General features: G+C 37.3%; 1 protein-coding gene across 1 annotated transcript in view; it reads right to left on the reverse strand.

Annotated features, from left to right (window-relative positions):
- Lpp (LIM domain containing preferred translocation partner in lipoma) overlaps positions 1-19,947 on the reverse strand; it is an 847,859-nt gene that overhangs the window by 13,758 nt on the left and 814,154 nt on the right. The window lies entirely within an intron of this gene.

Here is a 19,947-nt window from a genome sequence, read left to right on the forward strand (position 1 = left end):
TTAGTTGCATAAGTTTCCATTGTAGTTATAGTCTCTGTGCTAAATTTGTCCAAAGATGACTGTCCACTGCTAAAAAGGAAATGTCTCTCCACTTGGGATGCTATGGCCAGAATGCATTGATCTTTAAAAATCTTTAAAGTGGCATAAGTTAGCAAAAATTTCTTACAAAGTGTAATAGATTTTCAAGAGTTTGTGCCTTGTTCTAAACTTTATTGAAGTAGGGTGCACTTGACAGTATTGAAGTCATTTGTTTTGGTGCTATTTCAATTAGTGTAGGTTTAGACTCTTGTATACACATTTTGCTCATAATTTTTTACAAAGTACTTATTTTATTGCACATTCAGAGAGAATTTTATATATATGTCTTCTGTGCGAGTCCTTAAAATTTCCAATCTTATTTTGTCTCTTGATTGTTGAATAGAGTTTGTCAAGAACTAGTTTCTAAAATTTTAATTAGGACCATGGATGACAGCTAAGAAAACTATTTGTACATGACAGACCTTAGACACTTTTTGCTGCTAGTTTGTGTAATATTTATTGAACATTTTGACAAATACTTATTTTTGTAACCCTAAATGTGATTGTTTGAAAGCTTATAGAAACTTGACCAAAAGACAGTACAGAAACACTGGCACTTGAATGTTGAATGTTACTGTATATGGAATAATTCAGGGTAGTATGAGCTGTTAAGGTTAAGTCCTATTACAGTCGAATTATTGGCACTGGAGCTAGAATTTTCTGATAAAATTTAAGACAAATTGGCAACTTGAAATTGATATATGCCAAGGTTTTGCTATACTTGTCTTTTAAGATAATTAATGAAAACACTTCTAAATGATAGAAAGCATCCACGTTCTCAAAGTTTCTCTGAGTTTTGTTTAGTTGAGTGCTTGATTTGGTTTTCAGTGATTGTCTGGCATATTTGCAATCTTGAAACATGTGTTTATCTTTGTGTATTAATCTTTTGTATTATTTTTGTGTATTATCTTTGTGTGCCATAATCAGTGACTTTTACATTCAGGAATATTAGCCAGCAATATTTTCAGTAAATAATAGGTTTAACTTGCTGATTGTAAACACTGAACCTCAAGTCACTGTAAGTTTATTTGCTTATTGAATTAGTTTTAGATGATAGCATTGCATGTGCTGTTTGTTCTGATTTTACTAAAATAAAAATTTGAAGTAAAAAAAAAAAAGAATCATGAACCAGACCCTGGGTTCAATCCCCACAACCAAGGAGACAAAACAATTCTAAATGAAACTTATTGTAGCTAGAATTGCTATTTGGGGGAGATTTTTCAGTGGCATGAATATAATGAAGGTTGGTGCTCATCAACATGCTTCAGAGTCATTTCTGAAACAATTCACATTTGCCTAAATCTGTAAGTAAGACCTTGATAGCAGACCACCCACCTACAGAAGGAGACTCTACTACTGTCCTTAGTTGTAGGCAGTTACACTGTCCACCAAAGATCTACTGGTGTTCTCTTTAGTTTTATTGACTACCAGTTAAAATAAAAGCCTATGGTTTCGACCATGCCAATCCGTTCTCCTCTGTTGATATTTGAGTTACTGGAATAATATCTGACCACTCAAGAATGAAAGCACCAAAAGCACAGATTTAGTTTTTCAGGTATATATGTAAGTTAATTTCCCATTTCCCTAATGAAGATCAATGTTTGAATTCTCTAAAGCCTCATAATCTCTCCAAGGCAAGAAGGAACCAGAGGACATAAAAGCAACCAAAGTGATTATCTTTAAGTTAGGTCCTTCTCTCTGTGAATTATGAAAAAAAGGCCGTGATGCTTATGAACATACAAACTAAGGTGTCATAATCAGCGATATATCACGATCGACTTATTGAGTGGTGTACCCTATGTAGGGCTCAGCTGCTATGAGGCTTGAAAACAACATTACATTCATACCACTGCCCTGGTCAATAGTGTAACTGTTTTTCAATATTTAGTTGAGAAGTTTTATTGACCCTTTTACAAAGAGTGCCTTATATATTTATTTTAGATTTATCAGCCTCCTTGGATTTGTGTGTGTGTGTGTGTGTGTGTGTGTGCATTTCTCTTTTCTCCATAGCACCTTACAGAATGTCCTATATAGAAAGAAGCATTTAGTCAATACTAGTGAAGTAAAATTACCTCTATCCTCTTCCTAAGGTGACTTGAAACAATTGTACTTTCACAGTAGCCCAAACTGTTTCAATTTATCCTTCCTCTGTGCTTGTGAAAACAGCAATAAAATTGAAATTAAAATGACTGAGCTTCAACAAGGGTTAAAGCAACAACTCTTTCTTCAAAAAGGAATCCCAGTTAATAATTGTAGAAGAAATGAGGAAAGTAGAAAGTGACCATAATAATTGTAATAACTAATAATTGTAGCAAACAGGCAAGATCCATCTCTATCGTCTAAAATTGGGTAATGAATAAAAGTTTTAAGTAAAAACAGAACATTTTTATAATTGCAAAGTACCTCTTTTCAAAAGATTTACTAATTACAATGGAGGAAAAGTGGAGAAATCTGGCAGATGTCATCTTAACCAAGCAATCATGGTTCATGTCCCAAATAATACTACATAAGCTCCATAATATCATGACCTGGAGGTACAGCTCTTCAACCTAAACATAAGAAAATATCAGACAAACCAAAATCAAAGAACACGCTCCAAAATTACTAACCTGCCCTCTTCAGATGAGTCAAAACATAGTAGAGAAGGAGAAGTTATCGAAAATTGTTCTACATGGTGAGTGACTTGACTACTAAACGTAGTAAAAGGACTCTGAGTTGGATCTTAGGGACAAAAGAGGACATTTGTGGGAAAATTGGTAAAATATAAAAAAACTAAAGTTCAATGAATTGTAGTGTACAGAAGTTAATTTCTTAGTTTTTTTCACTGTTCCATGGGTGTGCATGGTGCTAACATTAGGAGAAGTTGATGAAGCCCATACAGAAACTCTGAAATTTGTGTTAGTCTAAAATTACCAAAATTTAAAATAAGAAATTTACAAAATAATTGAGCTTAGGAACCAATGCTGTCACCTATCAGTGACATGTCGTTAGGTAACTCACCCAAGCTGTCTGTCAGAGTCCTAGTTCTGATCATCTCGAAAGTGAGAGGAACAGTGCCCACCTCTTATTAACATGAAATGGGACTGGGAGCATGAGAGAACCTTGAAACTCTACAGTCTTCTATAAGATATATTTTATTATGATGTAACCCCTTCCTTCAGTGTTCCACCCACTTGGATTTCTAAGATAAAAACATAAGACCCAAATTAAATTTCAATTGATAGTAAACAATAAAAGGCTATTTTTTGTCATTAAGTTTATTGGTATATTTTAGGTATACAATACAGTTACATTCATCATTGGGAACTTGTACCAGTAGGGGAAGTGGGAGGGGTGGGGTAAAGGAAAGAAGGGAAAGGAAAACATGAGAAATGGAAAAAATGGAAACAAAGCCTTTGTAAATGGGGGGGGGGGGTTGAAGGGAGGGCAGAGGAACGGGGAAAAAATAAGAACCAAACCGCTATTTTAAAATTTGAGACATACTTACACTGATTTATTTTACTTCAATTCATATTTAACTGGATGTCCCACACAGTATTTTTGTGTATTAAATCTTGCAAACCTATGTCCACTCCACATCATATATTCTCTCCCTTTCTTTAAAATACATCACCTTACTCTCTCCCTCAGCCTTTCATTACCCAGGGCTGGTAATTCTGGCACAGTAATTCCAGCCAAACTCCATGGCAGCCCATCCTCCAGGAGAAATGCACAAATGTTACTCAGTCACAATGGATAGGGTTAGGGTTAGGGTTAGACTCTAACAAACTGAATTTACAAAGCATTCGTGACACAAAGGAATTTCCTCTCTCCTATTCATCTTCCAATTTTGCAAACTGCATTTTAAATATTTAAAGGTATTTTTATTGTCCATCTCTGATAATCATCCATCTCTGATAATCGCCCAATGATATCAGTGCTCTGCAGATTTTTAAGCAATGAGAAAATATCACAACCACTGACATTCATGTGATAGAATTAGTAAACCAAAGTACCAGCCCATCTCCTGGGCCCTGTGGTATGGTTTGGAAGAAATGACCAGATGGAGGTTTTAAGGATGGAACTTTCACACACATGAGCTAATGCTATAGGGATTTATGCCTATCTTCACTTTACCTGATGAGATACTGAAGTTGAAGGAAGACTAATAACATTGGCTCTTTCAACTCATGAGGAATTGATCATCTTGTTGCTTCAGGCCATGCATGTACTTCTTTTCTCTTCCATAGTATCTGGATATCAAACTTCTCACAGGGCCCCTCTTTGGTGAGCCCTCTCCTTTGATTTTCCAATTGAACTATGGTTTATTTTTCTCTGAACCACCATATTACTTCAAAAACATCTAAGAGATTTCCATGGGAGTTATTCCACATTAATTGATATTTTCTCTTTTTGGGCATTGAGGGTAAAGATTGTGTTTTTGTTTCAAGATTTCCTACACTGCCTATAAAGCAAAGGTGAGCCTTCGTCAATTGGGAGTTGGTTTCAGTCTGACCAATAACTTGGCACATTTCTAACAGTATGTACTACTGCAGGTGGGATTTCTACTTTTCTCATTAGCTTCCATTCCTACATATGTTTATCTCGGTAATCTTTAAGATCCTTCTGATTCTCACATCTGTCCTCCGGAACCTTGGATTCCCAATAGAGCAGGAATATAAATAATGGTTTTGTGGTACCAATGCCCCTTGCCTATTGTACACAGCTTCCCATGGGAATCATAGTTCTCTATTTTGGTTGAGATTCCCACAGGTTTCTTCGCCCCACCTTGGAAGTTTATCAGATACACTGTCATAGAGATCATGCAGGGAGTGTCCCAGGCCCCAAAACTGCGGAGTCAGCAGTAGGAGGCTTCCATGAACCAAGGAGCCTGAACTCTTAGGGGATCACTTTCAAGGAAGACCCTGCCTCAGAGGAAAGATGCTGCTTTCTAACAGAAGTCAGATACTTAAAGTTTATATGTTACTTTCCAGGATATTTTTCTGGACTTAAATCCAAAATTCGGATTCAGACTCCAGGTGTACCCTTTATGGTAGAGTAAGATAATTCCATTTTTTGTGTTTCTGATTACCAGTTAGTTCACAGTGGAAACCATGTAAATAAGAGCTGCTGCTCCCTCCTTTTCTTGCAGGCTTGGAGGAATCGAATAAGCTAAAACTAATAACAACTTACACAGTGCATACCACATACTAGCTACCAAGCCAAATAATGTGAATGTGCCACTTAATCCTTCTGATGTCCCTGTCTAATTCCCATTTAAAAGATGAGAAAACTTGAAGCAAGCAACTTGAAGCAAATTATACTGGATCACAGAGCTAAAAACTAATGGAAATCAGATAAAGATATATACTGATGCCTCCGATCTTCATATACTTAACTAGGCACTCCCACTTCTCATATGAAAATACTTTGATATCAGAAAGTATTATGCTCATGAAGAAATTTTTACTGAATCCTCATAAAACTCTAGGGAGTAAAACGGCAGGTATTTCAAACCTCACTTTACAAATAATCAGTGGTCTGTCTCTGTTGAGACCAGCTAGTAAGTGGTAAAAGTAGGAGTTACACCTGCTATTTGATTCTCTGAACAGATTCCTTCAATAAAGAGAGAAGCATAACTCTGAACTTCCATCTGAAAGCTGATTTTTTTCATACAGGAAGGTCACAGTACCTTCCAAGAGTATATTTCTACCCTCTATTGCATCTTCTGAGTCAAATTGACTTATTTTGTCTGGAACAAGGAGTTTTTCTGGTGTCAGCACCTCTTAGCCCAAAACAGACTTTTCTCTGTTTCATGCATCATCCTCCAAAACAAAATTGCCACCAAAGTCCTGCTTCCAGAATTTTTATGATGTATAGCGATGCTGTGAATGAAGGGAATGAGCACAGCTCTGTTTCAGGCATCAGCAGTGCTTATAGTGCTGGCAGGCAGAAATCTACTTCGCATTTTGTCAGGAAAGTTAATCTGATGTGAGTCAATAAAGATGGAATGCCACTAGGAGTATATGCTCCTACAAAAGCATTTTTCTGACCATTACAGATATTTTAACAATAAAACAAAATATACCCAAAGATAAAAATAAAATAAAACAAAAAAATTCCTGCAGCTCCATTTTCTAAGCAGTAAGTGAAATCTCTCAATGAAAAAAAAATTAGCCTGAGAAGAAAAATCTGCAAAAGAGGACCATCTTTTCTGAGATCTGCAGCCCTCCAGCTGCCAGAATTCTGACATGGGGCTGGAAGGTACTGTTTCACTTGCTCCTTATTATTAAGAAAACATACAAATAGAAAGGCCAAAGAAGGATTAGGTGGGGAAGAGCTTGTTTACAGGAAAGCTACATCTTTTTATTTCTTTGTCAATCCCTTACTTCGGTGGACTTCAAAAGAAGTGGGGTGTGGGGAAAGAGGCATTAATCAACCATAAACAAACAAGCCTGGAAGCAGATCATATGGTCGGACAGGCCCTGGGCTCAGTGAATAAAAACCACCTTCATTTATGTAGCACTTTATAGCTCGCTGTACATTTTCAATTAGGACATTTCTTTTGATCCTCACAACAATAAGGGATGTCAGCTGAGTCTAGTGTTCCCATTTTACACCTGAGAAAACTGAAACATAGATAAGAAAATAACACTCAGAGTTAAACACAAGTCACTTTGCAGCCAAACAAGTATTTGAATCACAATCTGTAACCCGGGAATGCAGGATTCTCCCTCACCCCATAGCACATTAGTATCATAAAATAAATGTTGAAAGCCATAAAGAAGCATACAACTATATATAATTCCCTAGAAATTAATTAAATGAATAAAATCTATTCGTACTAGGCAAGATGGACCCACAATTATTTATTGCGGACCCACAATTATTTATCATGTTCAGGGAATAAAAATTGTCTAAAAATAAAAATAAAATAAATCTCCCTGCAGCCCCACTTTCTGAGGAAGTAATGAAAGTTTAATGAAGAAGTTAAAGAGAGGCACATAGGGCCTCAACGCAAGATCTATTATTTCTTCAGTAGAAAAGTTTATTTAAGTGTCAGGCTTCTAAAATAAATGTTAGGATCTCTTTAGCATAGTCTGTTCTTTATAAAGGTAAGTCCAGTCGGCCATCATTTATTCATTCAAGAAATATTTATCTTGCTCCATGCCAGCTGCTGGTCTTCCCAACTGAAAGTGAGTATCTTTCAGTAGTTTGGCTTCACAGAGGAAGAAACATGGATCGCTAATTTTCACACTGATCATGAAGCAGCGAATGTGTATGTAAGATAGTTTCCTCATATCTGAGGGAGGAGACTTAGATAAGTTATTAAAGAGCTAGAATAGACATATGTATCTCTGTTCTAAAAAAAAAAAACAAACTCACAAGAAGTATGTATATATGAAATAAAGGAAAGAGAAGTCCTTTCCTCAGAGGATGTAGGGGAATAAGCATAAACCAAACCCTCCTGATCACCCCTGTTGCTCACCCTCCCCAGTGCCAGGGCCCTCTAAGCCACTGCCGCAGTGCATTGTGCAGCAGAGCTCTTCCCGCCTCCTGTGAGTTCTTTTTCCACTCTGCACAGGCCTCTCCCTAAGACCCCCTGATGTTGTCGTAAGGAATGTCTCTGCCTGCCCCAGCACAGGCCCGAGTCCCTGAGACTCAGCACCATGTTTGAAACAGCGTGTGTACTCCAGAGCCTTTCCCAGCTGCCTCGCCTGCCCTGGAACACACTATTCATCTGTTCTGAACACATGTGCAAGCTAGTGTGTAAACAACCAGTAAGTATCTTTGAGAAGGTAATAGTCAGGCCGGGGATATAGCTCAGAAAAAAAAAAGAATTCTCAAAGAAGGTAATAGTCTTTAAAAAGTTGCATCATCAGCACAAATATAGCTAAATAAAGACAATACCCATGCATTATTCTATCCATTCTCAAAACGTAAACACTCATGGTGTGACATCTCTCTACAAATAGAGGATAAGCCAGCCTTGATGGGCTTGCTGATGCCAGCAGATTGGAGTCTCAGAGGGATGGAGAAGCAAACTTCCCAGCCTATTCCCAGCTCACAGGAGAACCACTTCTGTCAAGTTAATCAGCCAATTCCTCCTGATTGCCAGAGGTCAAGACCATATGCCGCGAAGCTTTTCTCTCCTTGCTCAAGCCACACAGAGCTTGACAGAGTGCCAGCAAAGACAGCGAATGTTTTACCTTCCGAATGCCGAGGAGACAACATGTTCCTTTCAGTATTAATTGCTTCATTCAGAAGAAGCCATTTAAAATCCAAGCCTGGTCTTTTTCCTTGATGAGCAATTTCAGGCTGCCTACCAAAGCTTTTGTTTGTTGAGAGGAGAGAGGAAGAGAAAGCATTTTGTTAAGGCATTTTAATTTTCATATTTAATGAAACAGATTGGGTAGCAGGTTCCTTTGATTTTATTTTTCTGAATACCTTCTTGTGTATTACATATTCCGCTCGAGCTTCCTGCAAGAACTTTTGTGCTTTCCACAAGTGAAGGCTGTCAAATGTTACCCACTGAATCAAATATATTTCTTGCACCAATATTCAGTTATTATTATTGTAACAGACCAATCATAAATCTCAAAGCTGGAGAGAAAGGGAACATGTACCGATGTTTCCCCATATTCTCTTGAGCACATAAAATTATGTAACTCTCAGAAGCCTTCTTTTTATTGCTGCATCTAAAATGCCCTGCATTCTTCACAGGATAAATTATTTAAAGTGAGTATTTCTTTTCAGTAAAGGAGAATTAATCAATCAACCAGAAAGTTCATTTGCTTTCATTAATTAGCAAAGATGTGTCGAAAGATGCCACTGGATTGGAGTCGGGAGGCAAACTCGCTCATTTAGGGTACTATTTCTCATGCCCTTTTTCTTTCATTCTCCCTGATGCAAAGACAATGCCTTTCTCTGCTTTTGGAACAAAAAGAGAACAGTGCCTGGCACATACAGGAGTTCAGTCAATGAAGAGTGTGTCCAATAATCCAACTGTTTGACTTGGGTTTTGAGGGGCCTCAATTTCTTCATTGGCTAAGAAAAAAGAATTGATGAGATCTGTTTCTACCTTACATAGGATCAAGGAAGATAAACAGTTCTTTTGTGAAACTCTCAAGTTATGCACAGAATTAAAGAAACAGTATCATTAGTAATAGCAGCATATAACCTATATGGCCTTGGCCAAAACATTTTGATTATCTGGGCTTTCATTTCCTCAACTATAAAAGGGTAGGATTAGACTGGATAATCCCTAAATTTCCTCTCAGCTCAAACCAAGATCATAAAACCAGTCAAGTAATACTCATTTAATATCTCTTCTGTGAAAAATACCCTTCTAGGAAGAAACACCAAGGAATAACACCAGAAATTCAAAGAAAAATTAAAACCTAATAATTTGTCTAAAATATTTTTTCCTGGTTATACTTTCAAATATGAAAGCAGCCCATTAGGGAAAAGCATAGGAAGATGTGAAAACCAGATTTCATAAGAGAAGTCTTTTGGGAAAATAAAAAAAAATGAGTTACTTTCTGGTATGCATCTTGTGGAGATCATTCTGACCTTCCAAACTGCTTGTGTAACAAACTTGGATTTGACATTTGGCGTTGGCTTTTACAATCTACCTAATGAGAAATATTTTTTAAGAAGAATGAGTGCATGCGGCATGAAAATAGGAAAATGTAGATGTTGGTAGCAACATAAATATACTATAGTGATTTAAACATGCTTCTTCATGTGAATGTATGGACAATTCAAGGCAATTCTAGGCACAAAAAAGAATAACATCTTCACAGCTCTGGGGGGAATTCATTGACCCAGAGAGACAGAAAATTTCCTCAGCTGAAGGAAGCAGTCCATCACAAGTACATACCAAGGGTATGTAGATGGTAGATACCATGAGGAATTAAACATATAAGACAATGGTTGCTTTCAGCAGTATTTATGAAATCATCCACCATAGAAAACTACATATCCTTCCAAAACAAAAAGGTCAAATTCAACCTTTCATCTTTACACTTGTTTTTCTTATTTAGCCCTGTTTTGAAAATTCCATCTCAATCCAATCTATTGCTTTTTTAAAAACAAACCCAAAACAACAACAGAAAGCTTGTCTTGATTCTTGCTCCCTCACCTCCTCTGTCCAGTGAGTTATCAAGCATTACTGCCAAGCTCAAAGGAAGACTTGGGAAGGAAGAAGAGTGTACCTGCTGGGATAGAGCATGCTCTGCTTCAAGAACAAAAAGCCCAGAAAATACCAGAAGCTTAACATGACAAACATCTAGCCCTTGCTCATATTATGGTAAACACAGATTGGCTGTATCAGGTTGTTCTTAAATTCATCATAAAGAGGGTACAGAAGATGTGATATATTTTTAAAGGCCATGCATAGAAGTGTTTTACATGTCTTTTGCTCACATTTCATTGGCCAAAACTCAGTCACATAAAACTCAGTCTTGACCTGACTTCTGGAAGGACTGGAAATGTAATCCATGGAGCTTCTAGGTAGAAGAACTGATCTAGTGAGCATAGCACTATGTGTGCCACAAAAGACTGATACCTAAATTAGATTATCTACTCTAAAGAGATTTTTTTTTCAGACACTCAGATCTACAAACTTGGATTTATCTATCTTACTGAGAGAATCCAGTCATAATTAAACTCTTTCCTACAAATTCTTTTGGTTTCATCCTCTCAGGAAAAAAAATGTACCTTTGTCATCACCTACCTCATTTAGAAGAAAAGAATTTTGCTCGGTTCTATATTGCATAGTCTGATAATTTACCTTTAGTTTTCCCACAAGTTTCCTCTTTTCCTCCTTATTGAATAAAATGCCTTACCAATCATTGAAATGTTCCCATCCCCCTTACACACACATTCTTTTGGAACTTCAGAGATACTGAAGAGACTTGGGCTTAGATGTATGTGTATGAATAAAATGATAAAATCAGAAGAGTTTCAAAACACTGAAATCACTTCACGTACATCACTGAGGCTAACCAGGTTTGCCTTTCAGCTGTAATTCAGACAAACTTTCCCGAGCCTTCTTCACAGTTGTACCTCTGCAGGGCTGTTCATCTCACAGGGGTGATCCTACATATCATTTTGACCTAGACAATTTTCCTGCCACCCTCCAAGTCCGGCTGGACATTTCTTTTGTGATGATTCAAAGTGTAGCAAACCACTTCCCATCCTTAATCTCCACATGGCATTATAAACACACATTTTTAAAGCCAATGTCCCTCTAACTCTTATTCTTAGCTCCTTGACACAAGCACTGATTTGTTGTGATTGTGGTTGTATCTCGTATCTTAAAGCCATTGAAGTCCTCAAAACCGTATTTGTTGAATGAATGAATGAATGAATGAGAGAAAGTGGCAGCTAAGTAATTTTGGAGAAATTCAAACAGGAAAACCAAACAATACTGGCAACTGATGAAAACCACGGTGACAAATCCCACGTGGGTGGAAATAAGATGGCTTCAGAAGAATTTCTTTGAAGATGATCTGACTTTTGTGGTAAACTTGAATGTCACTTCTTTCACAAAACTTGTTCGGTTGCACTTAACCTCCAAGTGCTCATACTCACTACCCAGAACACCTGTAGTGCTTTGGGCATTTCTGAAGGCACTAACCATACGTGATCTTGGGGAAAAGTTGTCTTATTTTATGACTCCATGTGTTGACCAAGACTATCTGTCCCAGTATGCATGTCAATACTTACCTCATGCCCATGTACTTAGTGGTAGCCCTGAATATGTATTGTACCCTATAAATGTGTGTTTGGTTACAAGTAGAGGTAAACTATCTACAGAATTTATATCTGAACATAAAATAGAATTTCACATCTTTAAAAGGTGTGGGATGTGGGTCCGTGTTGATTCAAATTTCTTTAAGGTCTCTGTTCTTGATCTGTCTCCATTTCATACTATTGTTTAAGAATTTCAACAACAAATACTTTATATAGAAAAAGTAAATAAATACCTTTGAGCAAATCTCTACTGTTTCTCTCTTATTTTTGTCTTTTATAAACTGAAGCTAGAAATCTCTACCTCCACTAAATCTCAAGGTGATATAAAACTAAAATTTGATACTGCTTATTATCACACTTTGAATATGGAAAAGCTTTTTAAATATTTATATGATCCTTTTCCATGCCACATGCTGTTCTCCTTGGAGGAAGAAACCAGTTGCCTCTTAGAGGTAATGTAGTCCCCATTTTCATGAAATAGTTTCCCTAGCAAACCAACCTGTATCTCTAGGTGTCCCTCAGAGGCCAAGTTAGGTAATTCAGCTTTTGCCTATAAGATGTTGAAAACAACACTAATTTGCACTACACTCTGGAACAAATATTCTCTTGTTATTATAAATTACTCCCTTCCATATCATCCAATATATGGAGAGAATGAGATCAAATGTTAGAGTAATAAAGGTACTTTTAAAAATGCAAGATTAAAATGTTCCAGTTTGGGGCAATAAGAACTTCGTCTCACAATCAAATCTCTAGGACAAACTGAAATTCAGGTATTAATGTCCTTTTCCATTTTAAGTTACGGGCTGAGATACAAAATCTTTTTCTCTTTCCTTTTAGCTGGAGAATCACAAGCAGAACCTGAGCTCCTGTGTTACCCATAGCCCGAGCTCTCCACCACGGGAATAGGGGCAGTCCCTAAAATACTTTCCAAATTAAATCAACCCCATCAAGCCTCTCTCGTGTTCCACGGTTGAAGGGAGATAATAGATACAATGGTTAGCTCAATTCCTGCTCCACAGTCTCAAAATATTACAGAAAGGAAAGCAAATCCTCAGCCTTCACATCAGTTCTCTCAGTCAAAACACTGCTCTAGATCATACAATCTGGAACACGCAGACCACAGAGCTGCTGCCAATACCAAAGTAAAATAGTCAGGATATCTGATTGAAGATAGTGGAGAAAAAAACCCGACATCTGTAGCTTTTAGCCTTGCCTGTGTGGGGGTCTCTTTACCCAGAGTGTACAACTCGGAACTTTAACTTGATAAGAAGTACTTTGTCACTAGACTTAATTAAAACAAGGGCATTTACTGTAATTGCAGGTGAGGAGAATTCACTTGGACATGCACACCATTTTTCTTTTTCAGGGAGCAACTTTCTTGCCTATTTAACGTTTAGAAATTTCAGTGGTGGAAGCTTTGGCTATCAGGTCACTCTTTATTTTTCTGTCATCTAGCACATTAAACTTCTGAAAATTCCCAGCCTCCCACTGAGCCTGTGCTGAACCCTGTATCAAAAATGACACAAACTCCATACTGTAACTTTATGGGACTTTTGCCTATCACCCTGGCCAGAGATATAATACAAGGGATTCATTGGCCGAGCCACAGGCTTACATAATAAGGCACAAATATCAGAAATCCAGTTGTACTACACAAAAAATGGCTTCTTCCTCTTCAGTTTCATGCTCTACTCCCAGAACTGAGCTACCACACAATGCCATACACAGAGCTAGACAATACGACCACAAACTCTCCCCTAGAAGAGTACAAGTGTGTTCTGGGATCAAGTTCCTCCAAGAACATGTAAAGCAGAATGAGGAGAGATACTTTCTTCCCTTTACTTCTTCAAAAACAGAAATTTCTAATCACAGGACATATAGAATAAGGGAGTTCTTGTTAAATCTGCTTGTGGTCACAGCCAGAGTTTTGCCCAAATTGAGATTTTTTTGGTTTGTCTCTCAGCTCCACAGTGGTATTCTCGAGGGAGCCAGGTGTCAGTCTATTTGATGTTCGCACACCTCTAATCTGTCCTTCACCTTTCATGAATCCTGTGGGTGACAAGACTCAAGTCTTAGACGAAGCAGAAAATGTGGTCCCGGGTCCTTTTCAATGACACAGACCAAGTGTACATCCAGAATTAGGACCGTTACGCTCTTCTTCCCGATGGCTGGTTAAACTTTTATTTGGGAAAAATTACAGGGAAAAGACCCTGACCTTAATTGTCATTCACTGGATTAAATCAATTATTTGATTCATCTAGACTTTGGTTCTAGTTATTTAAAGAGGAAATTTGGAATTAAAACAAGCAAATAACTGTCTCAAACTATGCTCCTTGTCTTGACTTTCAAGAACTTCAGCTTATTTGAAATTTGAACTCTTTGCTTTGTATCATCCTTACCTAAGGTGATGGCTGGGAAAATTTATCTTTAGCATCTGAATGAGCCATTTGGCAAAGAGCCATAATGGAGAAACTTTTTAAAAAAATTCTCTCTCTCTCTCTCTCTCTCTCTCTCTCTCCTTTTCTCTTTTGTTCTCTCTCTCTCTCTCGTTACTACCTCAAACACTATTTTGCTGTATATAGAAATAAGACTAAAGTCTCCAAGTGATAACATTTATGAACTTTTATTTTCTATTTAGATTGGTACAACCATTGCATTATTTTAAAAAATCAGCAAAGAATATTGAAATATTACTGTAGTATTATTTAAAATAAGGTGTAATGCTAGACCTTGGCTTATAAAATTGTACTAATACTAGTTAGTACCTACTGTGTAAAAGTTTTGAATTTTTGACAGTATAAAAGATACCCTGGATGCAGGATGTAAGTCCCTGCAGCAAAATCTTGCTTAACAAACTGTTTTTTTAAATCTAAAATCAGCAAAGTTGCCCTACAGAAGAGACTATTGGAGATATACTCATGATACATCCACCAAAACACAAAAATGATCTGCGTAGAGTCTCCTCCGTGCAATAAGGGTATTTAGGCACTTTGGCTGCCTTCTAGGTAAGGTGAATATTTTAAGGGAAAATTCAATGTGTGGCTTTTCTTCTCATTATGAAAATTAAGTTTTAAGAAAGAAACAGTATAAATTCCTCAAAGATTCTTCAAAAGATAGAAGTGTAGAAAATGGTTTTTTAAAAATTTCATAGGGCCAGTATTATGGTGATATCAAAACCAAATGGAACAAAGAATAAATGAAGAAAGGAAACAAAGAAGGGAGTGAGAGAGGGATGAAGGAGAGTAAACAGGAAAAAAGGGAAAGGAAGGAAATAGAAGGAATGGAACAGGATGTAAAAGAAAGGCAATGGGAGGGGAGGGAAACAAACAATAAACAGCTATCTCTCATGAGGATGGAGGCAAAGCTTTCCAAAGTGCTAGCAAACAGAATCCAATAGCACATGAAAAGTACAGTGCACTACGACCAAGGGAAATTGATCACAAAAATGCAAGGTCAGCTCAGGATTTAAATATGAGTCAACAGAATAAAGACAAAAAAAAAAGATTACTGCACTTGACAGAGAGAAAGCCTTTGACAAAAATCCAACATTCATTTTTGATAAAACTTCCAGCTAACTAGAAATAAAAGGGAACCTCTGCAACTGGATAAAGGGAGTCCCAAAAGAGTGTAACTTCCATCATATTTTACCTGAAAAATAATACTTTCCCCTAAGATCAGAAGTAAGATAAAGATGTCTGCTCCCAGTAATGTTCAACATCGTGCTAAATGTCTAAGCCACTGCAGCAAATCCAGGTAGTGTGTGGGGGCGGGGGGGACCATGTACAATGGGAAAGGAGAAATAAGACAAGGTCTTTTCACATATACCATGATGCTCAAGATCTGTGCCTTGGACCTTAGACAAAACTTTAATTCAAAATGGATGTTAGATTTAAAACTATAGAGCATCCCTGCACAAATTACAAAACTGTCAGAAAAAAACAGCAGAAAGAGGGGACTTTCACACTTTAGAACAAGCAAAGAGTTGTTAGATATATAAGTGACTCCAAAGTTCAGGCCAAATAGAAAATTTGGTATATTGTGCTATACCAAATGAAAGAACTTCAGTCATCAAAAGCAATGTTAAGTAAATAATTAAGGCCAACCCTGGAAAAAAAAAGGATTTCAAAATGATAAGTCTGATTATACTCTTGCAGTCAGAATATTTGAAGGCTTCTACAAATTTAACAATTAAATAGAAAACAATTTTAAAATAAGCAAAAGAACAGACAGTTCACCTTAAATATGAAAATGGTAATTAAGACAGACAAATTAAAAACTAGTGCGATTCAACCACAGTGTGGTATCATTACACACTGTGAATAACTTTGTTTTTTTGAGACAGAGTCTTACTAAACTGCTTATCTCAAACTCAGGGACTCAAGGGATCCTCTTGCCCTTACCTCCACCACCCAATTAGCTGGGACTAAAGGAACATGCCACCATACCTTGCAGAATAACAATGTTTTTTAAAAACGACAACACAAAGTGGGGCAACTCATATATTGCGCATAAGAATGCAAAAGGTTACAGGCATCTTGAAAATATATTGGCAGTATCTTATAAAGTTAAACATACAACACACCATACAGCTGTCCTACCCTAGGTGTTTACCAAGTGAAATGAAAACCTATATTCACAAAACAATGCTGCATGCTAACATTTATAGCAGCGTTATTTGCAAACCCCCACAACTGTGGTGCATCCGATATAATCAAATACTATTCAGGAATAGACAGGAACAAAACTGCTAATAATGTGCCAGCATAGATGTGTCACAAATATATTTTACTCAGCGAAAGAAACTACATTCAAAAGGCTTCGTAAATATGATTCTTTTTATATGACATCCTTGAAACACCAAAAAGATATGGGCAAAAACACATCAATAGTTGCCAGAGGAGTGGAATTAACTACACAGGAGTATAAGGGAATTTGAAGTAGTAAGAGAAATGAGTTCTATCTTAAAGGTAGTGTTGGTCACTAGACTAATGTCAAGACTCACGGGTTGTGTACTAAAAGGAAATTTCACCGTATGTACTTTTTTTTTGTATTAAATTCTTTTATTGGTACATTGTAGGTATACAACACAATTACATTTCTCATTGGGAATTGTACCTTTATATAATGCATCTTGGTTCTTATTTTTTCCCCATTCCTAGCCCTCCCTTCACGCCCTCCACCCTTCCCTATTTACAAAGACTTGAAATTTCACTGTATGTACATTTTACCATAATTTCTTGAACAAGAAAATAATCATTCTTGGTTGTAAGCAAATACGCCTCTCAGGCACATACTTCTGTAAATTACGCATTTCTTTTCTATAATTCAGTGTAATATTTATTTCCTGAGTTCCCATTCTGCTGGATGGTAGACATACTTATCTTCGATTCTTCCAGATAATTCTTCCTATCTCTTCTTCTCCCAAATCCATGGCACTAAATTGTGCATAATTGAGGGAGCACTGGTTACAGGGATCCGCAGTCAGAGGTCCACACTAGTTGCTGCATCCATTGTCCCAGGATACTTGGCCCATCCTACCTGGAACAGTGAATTCTTTCCATGTGGCTCTTGGGAAAGGGAAAATTTTCTTGTAAAGCTGCAGTATATTAATTTTAACATTGTAACTCATGAAGTAGGGGATCATTTCTTCTTTGGGACCTTTGTTTGTTTGTTTGTTTGTTTGTTTGTTTTGGGTACCGGGGATCAAACTCAGGACCTTGAGCTTGCAAGGCAGGCACCAGAACCACTGAGCTAAATCCCCAGCTCTTTGGGACCTTGTTACTACTTCACCAGCTCTGCTGAAAGCAAAAGCAAAAGGCAAGATGCTTCCCACTGGACCACAGAGCTCTTTGATTCTTTTACTTCCTCTTCCCCCCTCCCCTCCCCTCCTCTCTTCTTCCCTTCTCCTCTTCCTCCTGTTCCTCTTCCTTCCTTCCTTTCTCTCTCTCTCTCTCTCTCTCTCTCTCTCTCTCTCTCTCTCTCTCTCTCTCTCCCCCTCCCCTCCTCCCTGCCTCTACAAGGTACCCAGAATAGCCACCTTTTCCTTTCTCCACAAAACTCCCTAAGTTCCCCTAAGGGTTTAGGCTTCTTCATAACAAATGTCAGAAAGACAAGACAAGCAGGCTCTTTCTGATTCCATTCTTTTCACTTCCTCTTCCCCGTGGCAATCAGGTATAGAGTTAACTTCCGGGATATAGGGAGAGCAAAGCAAGATGCAGACATGGGCAGACAAAAAAAACAGCCAAATATCTTAAACTGTGTCTCTAACTCACCCGGATAAAAATAACTTAAGATGTGCCACCTCTATGGCCGTTTCCATTATAGGAAGATGAAAATACCCTGAGCAAACTAGCCCATTTCATAAGGTACCAGAACGTTGGTTATTGGTTTAACATTGTTAAATATATGTTATTATGTTATAAAATTGTGTTGTCCCCCGCAAAGCAGAAACAGAAAGAATTTTTAGTGTAAGGAATACTGTGTGAACCAGGTGAAAAAATGTGCATAAAATCATACTAAGAAAAGTTGTAAGTCTATCAGCATTTTGTACAGTTGTTCTGAAGGGGAAAGAAAGTAAAATTCATGGAAACTGTGCTGCCAAACGTTAAGTAAAAACATAATCACTGAAAAAGAGTAATTAATTCACACATTTCGTATTCTCCTTTTTTAATCCTCTCCTCTGGCAATCATGTACTTTTGAGAGGGACATCTGGAAACCTACATTGTCTTAAAGCAGTCTCTTTCTAGCAAGCAACTCTGCAGGAAGCTCCATGGTCTACAAGCTGCTGTCGGCCTGCCCTGCCTCCCTCCAGCTCCAAATGAAGTCAGACTGCTCTGCTACCAGACCGTCTAAACAATGGCAGACCAGCTCCAATTGCAGAGAATGGTCTCCAGATGCCCATGATTCAGGAAAGCTTGGGAATATACTTTAGATATAAATGAAGACTTTCACAGGCCAGCAGCCTTCTGGTGGGTTAGAAAGACATACCTAGTTAGGTGGGCAACCTGCCTGGTTTACTGCTGGGTGCATAAAGTAGCAGTTAAGGAGTGAATTCCCCATTATGCAAAGTATCCCAGTAGAAAATGGATGACCTTGGAGGGCCTATCACAGGGAAGAGTTGAGGCACTCCTAAATAAATGCCCTCTAAAGTATAGTGCTACTGTAAGACCTATAATTCTATGGAGTTTCCCCTTTTCAAGGAAGCAAAAAAAAAGTGTACTACATTATGAGAAATTTGTGATCCATACAAATCAAAACTTGACTGATATCATAGAGATATGAAAACAAATGATGACATATCCAGGAATTATATAACCTGAGAGATAAATCATATATAGTATACCTATCAGGAAATTACTTTAAAATATATATCAATTCAATTCACTAGTTATGGTGATACACACAATTTTTTATTTAATATTGTTTTGGTGCTATATAATCACACTGGGATTCCATCATTTCCTGAATACAGGTGAATGAGCAACAGACTTTGCCAATTTGAAAAATTTGGAAAACAGGTCAGTATGATTCAGTGGGATTAACAGGCTAACATGGAAATTTTTATAAAGCAATATTGTTGCATTGCTTTTGGGCCTATATACTATTGCAAAGGTGAGGAGTACTAAAATGAGGTAAGTCGGTAGGGAATAAAGAGCGCAATTTGTAATAGACATGTTATAAAAGCAAAGGTATGTTTCAGAGAATTTTGATTTTCAAGCCACTGGTTTGACAAAAACTGTTTTTTTGACAAATTTCTCTCATAAGAAATTACGTTTTATGTGTTCAGATGCAGAGGCTGCTCTGTGCCTTACATATGTATTACGTGGGTCTGTCTGAAGTCCTGAGGTGTCAAAGAAGTGGTATTAAAACAGAGAGACCTTCCCTTCCCCTTTCCCAGACAATAACCCACATGACAGAATCAAGTTAGAAAAGTCAGGGGATTTCAGGAGGCAGATGGAAAATTTATACTTCCTATTCAACTTTGCTGTGAACCCAGAAATGTTCTAAAAAAAATAGCCTACTTTTTGAGGAGTTGGGACATTGTATTTTACCTACATCCTTCCAGCAAAGAAATATTATTTTCCCCAAGATTAAAAACAAATCACACACATGAACTTAAATGATTT

Source organism: Heterocephalus glaber, unplaced genomic scaffold (genome assembly GCF_053883595.1).
Source record: "Heterocephalus glaber isolate CG9 unplaced genomic scaffold, H.glaber_assembly_v1.0 deba00001504, whole genome shotgun sequence".
Taxonomy (NCBI): domain Eukaryota; kingdom Metazoa; phylum Chordata; class Mammalia; order Rodentia; family Bathyergidae; genus Heterocephalus; species Heterocephalus glaber.